The following is a 15,088-nucleotide window of genomic DNA, read 5'->3' as shown; positions in this document are numbered from 1 at the left end:
TATGGATCTCACCCCAGTTAAAACATTTTATTTATCCTGTCACTTTATTTCTCACAATGGAACAGCATGGAATGTGCACAAGAAATATTCAAATACACATGCTAAATGCAAGAATGTACATTTAGTAAAACATATTGATTCATTTCAACCTGCACTGGCTCATTTATGGATTATATTGCTTTAGCAGAAAAGCAACTATAATAATGTGTGCAATTGCAACTGCACATCTGTCTTTGCAAAACAATATTTAAATGTACAGCACCTGGCTCTGGCTTCCATATAGATGACTGTAGTTTGTGAAAACCGAAATGGCTCACACTGCTATCAAATGAGATTATTTGTTGATGTAAAATTAGTCTGTCTTTTAGAATGACATCATCTTTTCCATTGTCTTTCTTTCTGTCTTGTACAATTTATCAGAAACACATCCTGTTGGTTTTGAATATTGCTTTCTTCCTCCCTTAGTGTTTAAACATGTGAAAGCTCAGCTTACACTGTTCCCCATTAACTCTGCAAGCCAAATGTGTGTGCAGCTGTTGTGACATTATGTTGTAGCACAGGAACGTAAATGGCAATTTTAATCTCTTGATGCTTAACAGATGTAAATTGCATTAGCTCATATCCCAAGTGCAACATTAACAGTGGTACCACCTATCCACTGAAAACATGAATTTTCCATCTGCAATAGTTTATTTAAAACATGAGAAAAGATTTTGTTCAAACTAGGGCAAGTATATTTTAAGTGCTTTGCTTCTTATCTGTTATAGAAATGACGTTGACAGCTACTTTGGAAGATTAAAACATTTTAAAATTCAGAATTGTCTTAAAAGATAAAGATGCTAAGAATCCATGCTCACACGCTTTTAAAGTACTCAAGTAAACATTACATTTTCAAGTATAAATTGCAAAATGTACACCAGAATGCTTTAATGGATGCAGAATTAATGAACGTCTTGCAATTGCAACTCAAAACGTCGTTTTATGTAACATTCGAAAAAACAAACAACAACAACAACAACGCAGCAATTAATAATAATAATAATGCATTGTAAACCATGCTCACACAATCTTTGAGTATTTTGAATTAAAAGCACTATTTACATGGTTAAGAAATAAGATGCGTTATATACGTTTGTTTTGGAATGCATGGAAAATTGCAGCCCGTGCCAGGACGCGATTAACTTACCCCCACGATTAAAATAAAAAAAGTGGATCGTTTAATTCTGTCACGTGAACGCTACTGATTGATGATTCTACTCAACTGAACGACTGTGGTTTCGCACACTTTTAGGGCTTTTTCCACATCTGCATTTACTGTGTGAGAGCCGTATTCAGAAACGCGTGGGCATTTGACAAGAGGCATTTCCCTCTAACAATAAACTGAAGTGACGTTTTCACGCGTGGGTCCCTTTCCACGATCAAGAAAAAAATTGAGGAGCTCCTGCAAACATTTTCTTTTAACTCTGACCTAGTGCACGTACGCGTTGAACTACCTGGCTAGGCTGTCAAGCTGAATGAATTCATGGGAGGTCATTCGCAATGTAGCAACATTCGTTTACTGTATATTCATTCAGAGTGGGAGGGGGCACACTGTTTAATTTGAGAAAATAAATACAACACACTTTGGCAGTCCGCAACAAATTCTTCCTTGAATGAAGTTTATATTTATTATATTAAATATATCAGGATCAGTCACGATATAATTCCTTCTGAAAACAGCCTTATGTACAAAAAGGTTTTCTGCAACTTAAAATCACTGCTGTAGAAATTTATTACAGCCATTGTTAAGATCGGGAACAATTCCCTCTGGTTTCAATTCTAAGGCACTTAATGCATTAAATCGTCGTGCACTCGGCTCCAGCGGTTGGCCATTCCATAGTAACTATTGGTCTAGTACTCATCCCAGACGCTGATAGTGCAATACTGACCGAATACCACTCTCCATTACGACCTCCCTGTTCAGTTTCCCTCACAATTACTTCAGATTCTGGGCTATGTACATCTCTTACGTAATGCTGTTAGGTAAAGCACGAAACACTTTCTGTCCATTTGTATTATTTTAACTAGACGTTCTGCTAAAAACATTTAAGTTTTTTTTATCCTTTTCTCATAATGTCTTAACACTGCACCAAAAACAATTCACACAAGACAAGATTCAATACCAAAATGAAACCGTAATAATAATAATTATAATAATAATGCATCGGTACCCTACAGTGATCTACAGTACCCTCCATGAATATAAAGGTTGAAAGTGTAAAACAAATAACCGTTCTTAAATCAAGTTGTTTCCTCCAACGGCGTGTGCTTTTACTTGAACAGCATGTTTTTGGTACACTACCTTACCTTCCAGTGGAAGTGAAATTTTAAGGTAGGTATGCCCCTACATTACCCATATTGAAATTCAGATCCCAGAATATACAGGCAACATTCCTCGCGGTAGACGTGACACAATAAGAATAACATGCTACTGTACCTCTTCAGGAAAAAAGAGCGTTCCTTTCTTGTTGTGGGTATTCAAATCGCTTCAAAAGACAGTTCTTCTTTTCAGTGAAGAATCCCGTGTTTTTACATAGCAGTCGCTCCTAGCCCTTACATTCCAAACCAGGAGACGGTGAGCACTGGGGAAAGGAGCAGTCTGATGAATATGTACTGTACGGAACAAGCAGGCAGTCTCGAAAGGGTGATCATCGCAGTTTGATCTTCCATTTAAATCATTTAAGTGCATCCTTTATTGCATCTGGAAACACCCCCTTGCTCTTCTGCCCTATCTGCCTAAAATCTAAAAACATGCTCCTTGTTATAATATGTATAAAAATGACGCTCTTTGGAGATAGAGCAGTTCAAATATGAATATACACACAATTCACTGCATCGCAACGGATATCATGTTGCAGTTGCAAAAGACAAGAATGAATGGGGATGTGTTTCAAATCACTGTGCATTCATGCTTGCGCTCCGCGCACTGGATATTCCGCGCACTGCTCCATCCCTCGGCAGCTACAGTGAGATACAACCTCCTGTTACAGTATTTAACTGTGTATGTATCCCTTCTCTTTTCTGCATGACTATGTGTTGGGTGGGGGCGCTTGTGATTTTTAATCCCCATACGTACCACGATAGATCGTCAGTTTTCTCTTAGTTATATGTCGTTATGAATAACAAACTACGGCCAAAAAGCCAACAAACCACAGCTGTTAACCCAATGAGAGAATGGTTTGTCATTCTAAAAAAATGCAGTTCAATTTGGTGATTTCTATGGTTTCCCCGCTCCGATGGAAATCACCTTTACAGCTCCATTACTACTCGATTCTATCACGTCGAGGAAGGTTCTTCACCTGAATTAGTATTCCGAACCGAGCAAAACGCGACTCCCTCTTTTCTTAAGCTAAACGACCTGTTTCAATTGAGGGGAAGTGTGTTATAAAGTCGTGTGCGATCCCTCCTTCACCTAATGATGGGCTAGGATTTGGGACGAAATGAAATAAACACGATGTATCGTTGGTGTATGGATGTGTGCGTGTGATGGGTTAGTGGGGTGTGTGTTATTTAATTATGTCCTTCCATTTGTCTCACAGACGCGCACCAAGACAAATAAGCGGCCCTATTTCATTAACCTTGTCGCGCAATTCCCTGGCAGGAATACCTCTAAGGAAAGAAAAGACAAATATAGAATCAAAAAGTGCAACACCTGCCAGTTATTGGTCGATTGAGTAAGTTATTTGGTTAATTAAAGGAGCTCTGGTGTTTGTGTGCTGAAAGACATTTAGATTTCTGTTTTAAGTGATCTCTAGATGGGGTAGCACAGTGATGTTTAGCCTTTGTCACCTTATAGCTCTTGGATCCTGACCTCAGTTCTGGCCTCAAACACCTTCAGTGTGGAGTTTCCATATTCTGTAGTGAATTATGCAATTTATATAATATTTTGAACAGAGCTGTCCCCATTATAGATACTTGAGATTTGCACCCCAGTTTACTGATGAAATTAAGAAATACAGATTGTTATGGGAGAGTATATCATTTAAGCCTTTCCTGAGTCATTTAGAGGGTAAACAAGAAAATCAGTGGGAAATATGTCCTTTTTTCCTTAGAATATGAGAATGCATTATTGTGTTTCGCTCTGGCCTGTAAACAAGCTCTAGAACAAGTGATCAGCTCTACAATGTGATGAGAAGAGGTTTTGCTGCATCTGTAAGAATAACTTGGAAAATGTGGTATAAATGCACATCTGCCTTAAGGTCTGAATGTGATCCCAAAGCCACTTTGTTCAAATTTCTTTTGAATTTTCGTTCATGTAAAAAGAAAGTGCTAATAGTGCCTTTAAATAGGGTCTTTCTTCCTGCAAACCAAATTGCTTCTTTTAACTGTCTTCCTCTTTTGAAGTGAACTGCACGTCTGATAATTTGATTCAAACCAACATTTAAATTCAGCAGCACTTTCAAATGAGTGCAAGAGGCTGGATGCCAGAGAGGGCGTTGTGGTAGGGATTAATCTGCATGAATGTGCTTTTGAGAATGTATTTCTTAAACACAGCAAATCTCTGGGTTACATCTATTATTTGTGTTTGTGAATATGAGAGAAACTGCCTGCACATTTTAATTTGTCTCTTTCAAGAGTACCAGAAAACCATGTTCAATGAGCAATATCAGGAGAGGAATTACACTCAGAGACTGGACCATCCATTTTCCTAACGTAGTTCTGTATTTCAATAACCAATACATTCTAAAAGATTCCAAAATCATATGTTGCTATTGTTAAAGACAACAACGTTTATAATACTACTCATAATCTTAATAATAACAGCAACAACAATAATAATACTAACACCTGCAAGAATCATAACAACACTTCTGTTCTTGAACTGGCTCCTTAATCCTGTTTATGATTTTCAGGACATTTCAGGGCACAATGGATTAATTTACTAACTATACCAAAATGTAAACTAAGAAGAGCGGAGGTCCCATTGCAGATCCCTATTATTAATTAAAAAAACAATGCATCTTGTGTTAAGATGATTTTTTTTCCTCTATCAAACTAAAAGCAGCTTTATTAGTTTACCTGCAAGGTTTGTGATGTGTGCTTGTGTGTGTACTGTATGTTGCAATGTTTATAAGGCCTTTTGACTGCCAAAATAATCCCAGTTCATTTCATCAGAAGAATATGGGATATACTGGAATATTTTCCAATGGTGGCTCTGCTGTGGACAGCACATAGGGTGGATGGGTGCAAAATATATTTTGCTTTCACATAGTAATATGTGAAATAAAATGAATTTCTTCAAAACGTTTACATGAAAAGAAATGACTGCATCCACAGGTGCAATGTTTATTTATGCATATCAGCTAAAAGCTTTATTTTTTTGTATGTAATAGTTCAATACAAATTAAAATGATTAAACAAGCCTGATATTTCAGTAACTTACATTGCATCAGAGGCCAGCACCATGGACATTTACCATATACAGTATTTTTGAGTACAAATAGAATTTTTTCAGTGATCTTTAGTTAGACACACCACAGTTTTTTTCCTTATTTTTTGTGTATGTCTTGTATCCTCGGTGGTGTTGCCATGTTTGAGGTGATTTTCGTATGATTTCTCCAATTTATTCCACACATTTCATCACAGACTGCTGGTTTTGAGTGTGTCGGAATGAGTGAATCACACAGGTATGTAAGATGTAAGAGGGGTTTGTAGTATGTGAGCTGATGAATTGCTATATGGATGGAGCCATGGGTGGATGAGCATATTTACCAAGTTGGTGCTGTACTAGTTGCCATACAGTTGAGTCTTAAACAGTTGGAGATTCCAAGTGCAGTGGGTATATAATTAACACAGAAAATATGAAAATGAAACAAAGAAAAAGAACAGAAGTAGCAACAGTAGAGTGGATAAAGTTACCAGTTTATGTTGCAGTTGTGCTGAAACTATGATACACTATTTAGACTGCTTCAGGAGTGTTCTGGTCTGGAGAGCTCTTGAAATACATTCAAGGCTTGATGCAGTGATAGAGTCACTCAAGGCACAGAGAAATGACAAGCACTGAAGTGCTGAATGGACTGTTCTTGTCATTATCTTGTCTTATGTTCTTCTGTAAAGCAAAATACAATAGCCTGCATGTAGAAAGAATTTTAACAGCCTCATCAGTTCCAAGACCAGGCTAAGAAAAAAACAACAAAATATAGCGTTGTATAATGCCTTTTACCATTTATTGAGGTGGCCAGATGTGCTTCTTTGCTTAGGAATATCACGCCATGTTGTACTTTCAGGATCTGATTAACATTAGAACAATAGAAAGGTCTTATTCTTCATTTGTATTTTTTCGAATGTGCTCTTTAGGTAGAGTAAAGGTGATGTTTTTTAAAGATGCTATATTGCTACACATTTTTACTTTATTTTATTTACTTTACGTGCTGCTTTGAACAGTTCAGTTTCCTCAGCTACTTAGGACAAGCCCTCCAGCTTGCATTGTAATCAACCGAGCACTGAGAAGCACAAACCACAATATAAGGAAAAATGCTGCCATTCATGAAAGTAGTCTAGTTGGGATTAGTAAAGATTATATTGTGGTGTGTCTATAAATGATTGTTTTCCATGTAGATTTTTGGATAACACATTCGAACAGATTTTCATTTCTTCTTTTCCTTTAATTATTTTAATGGTAATGCAATACATAAATTCAAGTCCAATCCAAAACCCTATTTGTGCATGCATTTTTGCATTAAAGGGAAAAGCTGTTTTGCCCCTCAGGCTGTGTGCTGCAGTACAGTCTGGTGTTCCTAATGTGAAATGCTTTAGTAATACCACATGGGATGTAGGCATCATGTCTCTGGAGACTGAGAACCCCTTGTATAACATACAGATCAATGGGACAGCCGTGTTGGGTTACTGGAGATAAGGCAATTCCCCTTGGCCACACGAAGACATTTCCAGTCATTAGACATATTAAATAAGACATCGCCTTTTCATTCACAAAACTACATCCCTGGAAAGACCTGGTCAATGAATTTTATGCAGGCAGTGATTCAAAAAGCAGTGAGAACGAGGTCTGAACATCACTGGTGGGTGTACAAATCCACTCACCAACTTTTCCATTTTCTAAGAACCGGCTTGGCATATTCATGTATTCCAAAAGATAAACAGTTGTATAAGCAAGCAAGTGCAAATTGCAAATTTAATTAAAATGTATTAAGAGCTTTTAGGGTGTTTCAATATCTGTAATTTTAATTAAAATGTGTTTGGTGGAAATGTCTGCAGACCCATGAAGAGGAAGAATATTTTAAGCATTGTTCGAATGTCTATTCATTTTATGCAATTAAAGACCATACATTAACATTATTACCATCTATAAAAAAATACAAATAAAAGCTTGCTAACAGTGTGTCTCAAAATGACCTAATATGGATATAGGCATGCTGAACTTTGGCAAACAGAATAGCTTCAAGGTTTTTTAGCTCATTAAAACCAGGATGCACTGAATCCAAGAGCTTAAATGGACTTAATCAATCATTGAATGAATGTGCTTTTCATAAGCTATTGGGTATTTTTCACAACTTGTATCAGTCAGCTTTGCATTCTTATTTTCTTTGCATTATGGTACGTTTAGCATATACTCATGATTCTGAAAATGTATTATATACCCTCTCTTCCACTCTGATATTAAGACCAGGAAAACAGCTACAGTTTCATAGATTCTAAGGTTAGTGGTTATGAATTCTGATCCAGTTCAGGAAGGCATTTTAAACACTTAAATAGCAGTGCATCCAATTTCCCCTTAAATATTGATCAGCGTGACAGAGGAGGATTTTAATATTATTCAGCTTTTTTGCAGGGGCTATTGCTAAGCAGCTTGTCATTCTAATTACAGTATGTAATAATAAATGCATGTACGTTTCATAGACTCTACATCACATAAAGGATGGTGGATGTTTGGAACAAGCTGCTCAGCCATTTTGTTGTAGAAAACAAGAAAGAAAGAGAAACTCTTATTCAGTGATTCCGATAGATCCTATTAAATGCGAGACAGGGGTGAATGGGTTAGAGGTTATTTGGTGTAACTCGCCTAGCTGAGAGAATTCCATTCTGTTCGTAGTGTCAAGGTTGACTGACAACCCCTTTCCCCTCATTTTCTTGAGGAATGAGCCAGGGAGCTGCTGCTAGAGTGAAGATGGGGAGGTGGGAGGGGTGAGAAAGAGAGGCGCAAAGTGAAGTCCAGAAGGAGAGATGCATACATACTGTACATAGGAGAGGTGATGAAGGTAAGATTGGGATCTATCCTTCCTTCTGGATTTCTGTTCTAAATTCCATTTTCCAACATTAATTTAATGCATTTTCCATTGTTAAAAAAAACAACGACAATTGCCAATGCAAGAGCCAAATTTCCTAATTAATTAGCCAAAGAAACATTTCTTTTTGCACAAGAGAGGGGTAAGAGATGAGTTTGAGTTGCAAGAGGTTTTAACCACCCTTCAAGCCCCCAATCAATATAACTTCAACTCCCTCCATCCTACACCCCAACACACAGCCTTAAAATGGTTAAATTCTTCTCTGAAATTGTTGCCTTCAACAAGGATTATTTTAGAAACCCAGCTCCAGATAAAAGATATTGGAAAAAATAACACAATTTAAAATCTCTTGTCAACAGGGATCAGCATAGGCACTGCATGGGGTTGAAGCTGATGTGACTTGACTTGAGGAAACTTCAATAACTGTAAAAAGCACCTTCCTGGAAGCTCTTGCTATATTCTGCACTTTAATCACATTCAGTTATTGGAATTTGGGCTCACCTACATAAGCACAACTTCAGAATTTGAAGGGAGACAGAAAGATGCTGCTGTAACTCTGTGCCACCTGAGAATCAGACCCCTGGTGCAGTTTTACCACAGGCTCTTGAATTGGGATATAGTGTCATAGTATTTGTTATGGGCAAATTAGTGATCAGTTTCATGGTCATTGATGTTCCTAAGTGTGATTGACTGAGCAAGCTGATGCTTAGCTACTTTAAAATGTCAGAAATATTTTTGCATTATACTCTGTGCCTTAATGTTAGCATTAACAATTGCATTCTTGGTCCTATTTTTGTTCAGTACCGTTTTATGAAAAATAACATAACTGTTAGACTGATAGGTCCCCAAGGGTAAAAAATATTTTGAAAAATGGCCAGGGAGCATTATAATTTGTTTGCAGTCTCCTTGATGTGATCTGTATATAATGCCTAAATACATATAAAATATACATATATATGCTGTCCTGTAACTGCAAAACAAATATCTTAATTTATTACTTAGGATATTACTTTTTTTTTCCATAGCAGATATAAGATTCAAAGCCCAGGCATAAATGAATAACAAGTAATTCATTTTATGTGGAAAAATAAAGTAAAAAGGCAAATCTCACCAAATGGTGTACAGCCTTGGAATGATTTATGTTTTCAGTGTGTTTTCAAGCTGCTCAGGGCTAATAAGCAATCTGCAGCATTCAAGGAACTGCACGTATAAAGCTGCACATGTACTATATCCCTCAGCAATTTACTACCACTGCCTCAGCACATACATTTTTGTTAGTGTGACTGATTTTCAAAATCCCATCCTGAAATTCCTGGGCCATAACTCCAGTGTCACAACCAACACATCTAGAGTTACTGTCTATTCCTTAGTGTCCTTTAAATGGATACCTTATTCCCCATTTGTACAGATGTCTTTGGGGACTTCTTAGTTGTAGATGATTTAAATTAATCTAAGGCGTGTGGGTAAAATAATGGCATAGATCACCTTTTCTCATCTGTGATTATAATAAGAGATGAAATGCTGACTGCTTTTCAATTAGCTGGTAAGGTAAAGGGATGCATCAGCAAAGGAACATTTTAATGCCGTTTTCTTATGCATTTCTCATTATGGGCACATCTGATGAATCTGTTGTTTCTGGTTTGAAGTGGAGGAAGGTTATAACTTATTATGATGGAGCTCTGTCTGCCGGCTTTTCAGTATTAGAAAGCTTCAATGGAGACTGATAAGGCTGGCATTTTTACTCTCTCTCCACCAGAGATCAAGGAGCAGTGTGTCTTACAAACTAATTGTAGACAACACTTAGTAGCTGAAATATGTCACCCAGGTTTTTTTTTTAAAAAAGAATGTAGCTGTTTATAAGGGGTAAGTGTATATAAAGCATTGATTAAAAGTCACAGACTGCCCACTTTCCTGGCTTTCCATTAAATGTTTTGTTTTCTGAGCTACAACAACCTACACGAAAGGAGGAGGGAAGGAGGGAGAGATACAGATAAAAAGCAAACCCTTTCCTGTTTCGAGAATGGGATTCAGTGACCTGGAACTAAAAAGAGACAGAAGGAATCCCAGCCCACTCGCTTTGCCAGCCCCAGGCAGCCTGCCTCCCTCCCTCCCATCATGGGAAAATATCTTTATAGTTTTTAGGGGAGTCCCAAATGGGGCCTACACGTTGCCTTTTCTACCCAGTAATTCTTGCAATTTAGAAAATGTGAAGTGTCAGCATTTAGCATTTACTGTATGTTGTAAGTAAGAAAAGCATACACTGCTTTTGCTTTTTAGCAGCTTCATTTGTACTAAGGGTTGCCATTCTAAATGTGGACAATATACAATATCTTCAAAAGTAATCACCCTCTTCTAATTATGTTCCAAAGCATGTATAGACTTTTTTTCAAAGTGGATATTTTTTATCAAAAATCACCTGCAGTTCTACTGATGTTCATATCCACAGTTTCTAACCTGGAAAGACATTTCAGTCAAACGATAGGCCAAGATCTGGGCAACCACTGGACCACCCTGATGAATGTCAGTAAACGTGACACAGACGTGCAAAATGGTGTGTTGTGTACAACAGGCCAATGGATGAGGAGGTGTAAGTATGATGATCTGGGCAGCTGTGTCTAGCAACTACAGAATTCCACTTGTAGTCATTGATGGCAAGCTGACTGCTCAGCACTGCACCTAACAAGTCACGGTACATAGTTTGCTGCCCTTCCTGTAGTATTAATGTGATTCCAACAAGACTATATATGTCCAAATGCTGCTTGTCTAACAATGGTTTTGTTGCAAGAATGTGACAGTTATGCCACAAATGACCAACTCACCAGACGTGAAGCCTATGGAACACCTGTAGAACATACAGGAATAATATTTGCTGTCTGGGGCACAGAGATCATTGAACAGGGACAGACTGGATCAGGCTTTATGGGAGGATTGGAACAGAATTCCACAAGATGGTATTTGCAAAAATGTGCAAATCATTTGTCATATTACAGCTTGTAATGCTTACAGTGATGACCACTCATTTAGCTAGACCATGTCTTTCACAGTATGCCCCTTGTTGGTTCATTTTGGAGATAACAAATGTTAATCAATATAATGACATTACCTATGTCATTTGATGTCTGTTGATTTAAATGTTAGTGCACATACTTAAAAAATATTTATATTTTTCCTTTAAATAACTTCTAAATGCGTTCCATTCATAGATGATATTTGCTTGGATATTCTGTATAAATGTTTTCTAAAACTATTTGTGACCATGTGGTTGTGTGTGTTAGGGGGGGTCACAGGAGGATTAATCCACAGCAATGAATTTAACTGTGCAGTACTCAATTTCATATAACACTGCTGTACAATCTAGGCTATCAGTGCTAATTGATTTCTCCACTCCAACATGCCTGGCTGGGACACAGAGGAATTTCTTCCCTGTTGGTTTTTCAAGCTTCCAGTATATATTTCAGTGCACTGTACAGTGTGTGGCTATAATTGTTTATGTGTTTATTGAAAATATAAAGGTGTTAACATCTAGGTGTTATTCAATGCAAGAACAAGCTGTTTCTTGTTGAAATGTCTCTCCCTCTTATGGGACTCTTATAGGTTTCTTTCTGCCTCAGAGGATCATCTGTCTTCCAAATTGCTGTGGCCCAGACATCACAGGACACACAGAATCAGTGTAATTCCCCTTTTGGTAGTGATAAGCACAAAAGGAGAGGAATGCAAGAAAGAGACAGACTATACACTTAATTAAACTGAGAAAAAAATTGATCCTTATGTTTGATATTATTATCATGAATCTCAGGTCTTGACAAAATGTCATAAATCAGGAACTAAACAATGCAACAATGCACTTTTAGAAGTGAAAAGAAAAGGCACACTTTGCATAGATAAGTGTGAATTTCAAAGGTTTTTTCAGGTCGAAGGTATTGTACAAACTAAGAGCTATGGAGCCAGGGAGATTACAGAGATTTTAGAGATATGTTTTGTATAGAATTAGGATGTAGCATTCCAAAATTGCATTGAAACACTTAAGAAATGTGACTCATTTTTCAGCTTTAGTTATTAATCAAGCCATACTAACAGGTTAACTAAATTAAGAACAATATGAGTTCTTGTGACATAACTAGAAAATGTTAATGATCATGTCTGTTTCCACAGTATGCTGTCTGTTAAGTGTAAATGTTCAGAATATGGAGCAACACGTGAATGACAATGTGTGCCTGTGTAAAGGTGTTTTTGTTTGCTGAAATAAGTGATGCGTGCTGCACATTAGCCAATTTTAATTATACAGCAACTAAACCAAAGTTTAGCAACAGTGTCACAAGGTGAAGTTGCTAGGGATCCTCTGGGATCCATCAATTAACCTTTAACTAACCTGCTCAGTAGCACTTCTGCAAAGTGACAAGAATTACCCACCAGTGACCCAGTGAAAAACTACACATTATGCAATGATCCAACAGGGCCCACCTAACCTTCTATACATTAACAGCTACTGTACAGCTGTTAGAATCCATATTCATAAAGGTCAAATGTTTGGGTTTCATATAGGTGCCCCTATAGCCTTTATGCTGTTATAATTATACTGACTATCACTGGGCAGGATTACAGTTTGCATATTAGGATGGATAACAACCTCCTTGATATTGGCAAGGGGCGGTATTTTCTGTTGAATCCCAGATCTGTGTCATGAGTGTATGCAAGTAAAGTCTCAAAAGCTTTGCTGTGGTCTGTAAAGGGAATGAGATCACATTAATGGCAGGAGAATAATGGTTTGGTGGGCAACTAATGCCTGCTTTAGGAGTCGATTTGTACTGTCAATGGCAGTCTCACAACACAGCTTTATATTGACAAAATTCTGTTGCCTGTGGTCTGCCTATCGTTACAGGACTGGCAATGTCAGTGTAATCCCCTATTTTTTAACTAAGGTAATGCTTGTCCTTATCTAGTAAGGGTCACTCAAGACTTTCTTTTTTAATCTGTTATCAACGACATCATCAGCTTTGGTCCACTTTTACTACTAGATCTTAACGCATTCGAAAGCTTGTTGGACGATCTGGGTTGATGCACATGTCAATATCAACCTAATGACATCACTGATGTGGCAGGCAATTTATTGACTGAGTAGAGGATCATTTTTGGCATTCCATGTGGAAGGTCTATACCGTGCGGTTAGCTTGTATACTTGCTTGTATTTCAGCTAATAGCACACAAGCTAATGAAACAATCGGATCTGAATACCACAATGGATTGTAAAGTTTCAAATCCAAAATTTGTTTTCAAATGATGAACTGATGTCATGGCACAGCTCTTCAAACAAACCTAGCTGCAAATCTGTTTGTGTTTAAAACTGTTTATACTGAATCTTAGTGTTTCAGTATAATTGCCTTGGGCCTATCTCACAGTGTGGCCTTTATTCTGGATGACCAACCAACCTTTTGCTGAATTTGTAACAGGGCTTATGCAGGGCTTCGAAGCCAGTATTAAATTTTATTTTAGGAATTAATGCATTTTTGATCTGTGCTCAGTGATGCCTAAATGCCTGCAATACAACAGTGGAACAAAAGAAAGCAGGCCAGAATTTACTGATGACGTATTGAATAATGCCTCTACAGCAGCAAATGTTGATGAATGGTTTCGATTGGTGCAATTTAAATTTCAATTGCTTTTCTCCTATGGACAATAATGCAATATGCTGTATTTTTGCTTCATTTAAGCTTTGAGAAGTTTAATGAAAAAAAATGCAAATACAAGAAAAAAAGGAAACTAAAAACAATCCTCCAAAAGTATTCAGGTTAGTCACAGTTGTTTGTGAACATCTCTTTGCCTAGCTTCCTTTTGAGGCATGCAGCATTTGCAATAGATTGTACATTAGCTATTTTTGTTTAGGATTTTTAATTAAACGTATGTCCTATTGTGAAAACACTGAATGACAAACTCTTTGACAATGCAAAACTTAATCATGTTGCTGATCTTTAATGCAGATATGACTGTCTGAGTCTGCATTCACAGGCCATGACTGAATGAATTTGCATTCACAGGCCATGGTGATGGTAATTGGAATGCTGTTGAAATTTGGGGATTTGAGGTTTTATCACAGAAGACAATAGTCAATAAGAGTGGCACCTGACAGTTTCTTGTGCCATACATGACAACCCAGACTAAATGCTTTTATCCTGCAGCTTTCTGTCAGGGAAGAATTTCAACTTTCTTGAAAACTTTTTCCCATCTGAAACGTTCATGAAATGGGACTCCAGACTAACACTCCTACTCTCTGGTCCCCCATGAGACAGACTGGAGCTTAGTGGAGCTTAAAATAGCGAAGGAGCATTTGTTTTTCATTTTTATGCAGCATGAACCTATGTTTATTTTGCTAATTTTGACATTTTTAGTCAATGCCAATATAGTAAAAAGAAAAAAGCTTGCCACACTGAGTTTGGTATACTGCCAGCTCCTTTCTTCTCATTTAATTTACTTTTCAGTGGTAGTACTACAATGCTTCTCTTTGAAGACTTTTACCACCCACATAGGCAAATTGGGAGCAATTAGCAAGGTGGATTCAATGAGAAATAATATCAGTAAATTGCACTGTTTTTTTCTGAAAAGTCATTTTTAAAATGGTCTAGACTGTTAGAAACTATTTTTTGGCTCAAACAGACTACAGACAATAGAGGCCTCTTTAATGTTCCTTTAGGCTTGGGGGTTGGCTGGTTTTGCCTTTTACTTTACAGCTATTAAAAAGAAAGTTTATGTGAGTTTTCTCATACCTTTTGTAACCTGTAGGTTTGAGCAAACATGACTTAAAATAAGCTTTC

This window comes from Atractosteus spatula, chromosome 20, assembly GCF_055471065.1.
Source record: "Atractosteus spatula isolate fAtrSpa1 chromosome 20, fAtrSpa1.hap1, whole genome shotgun sequence".
NCBI classification, from domain to species: domain Eukaryota; kingdom Metazoa; phylum Chordata; class Actinopteri; order Semionotiformes; family Lepisosteidae; genus Atractosteus; species Atractosteus spatula.
This window is presented reverse-complemented; position numbering follows the sequence as displayed.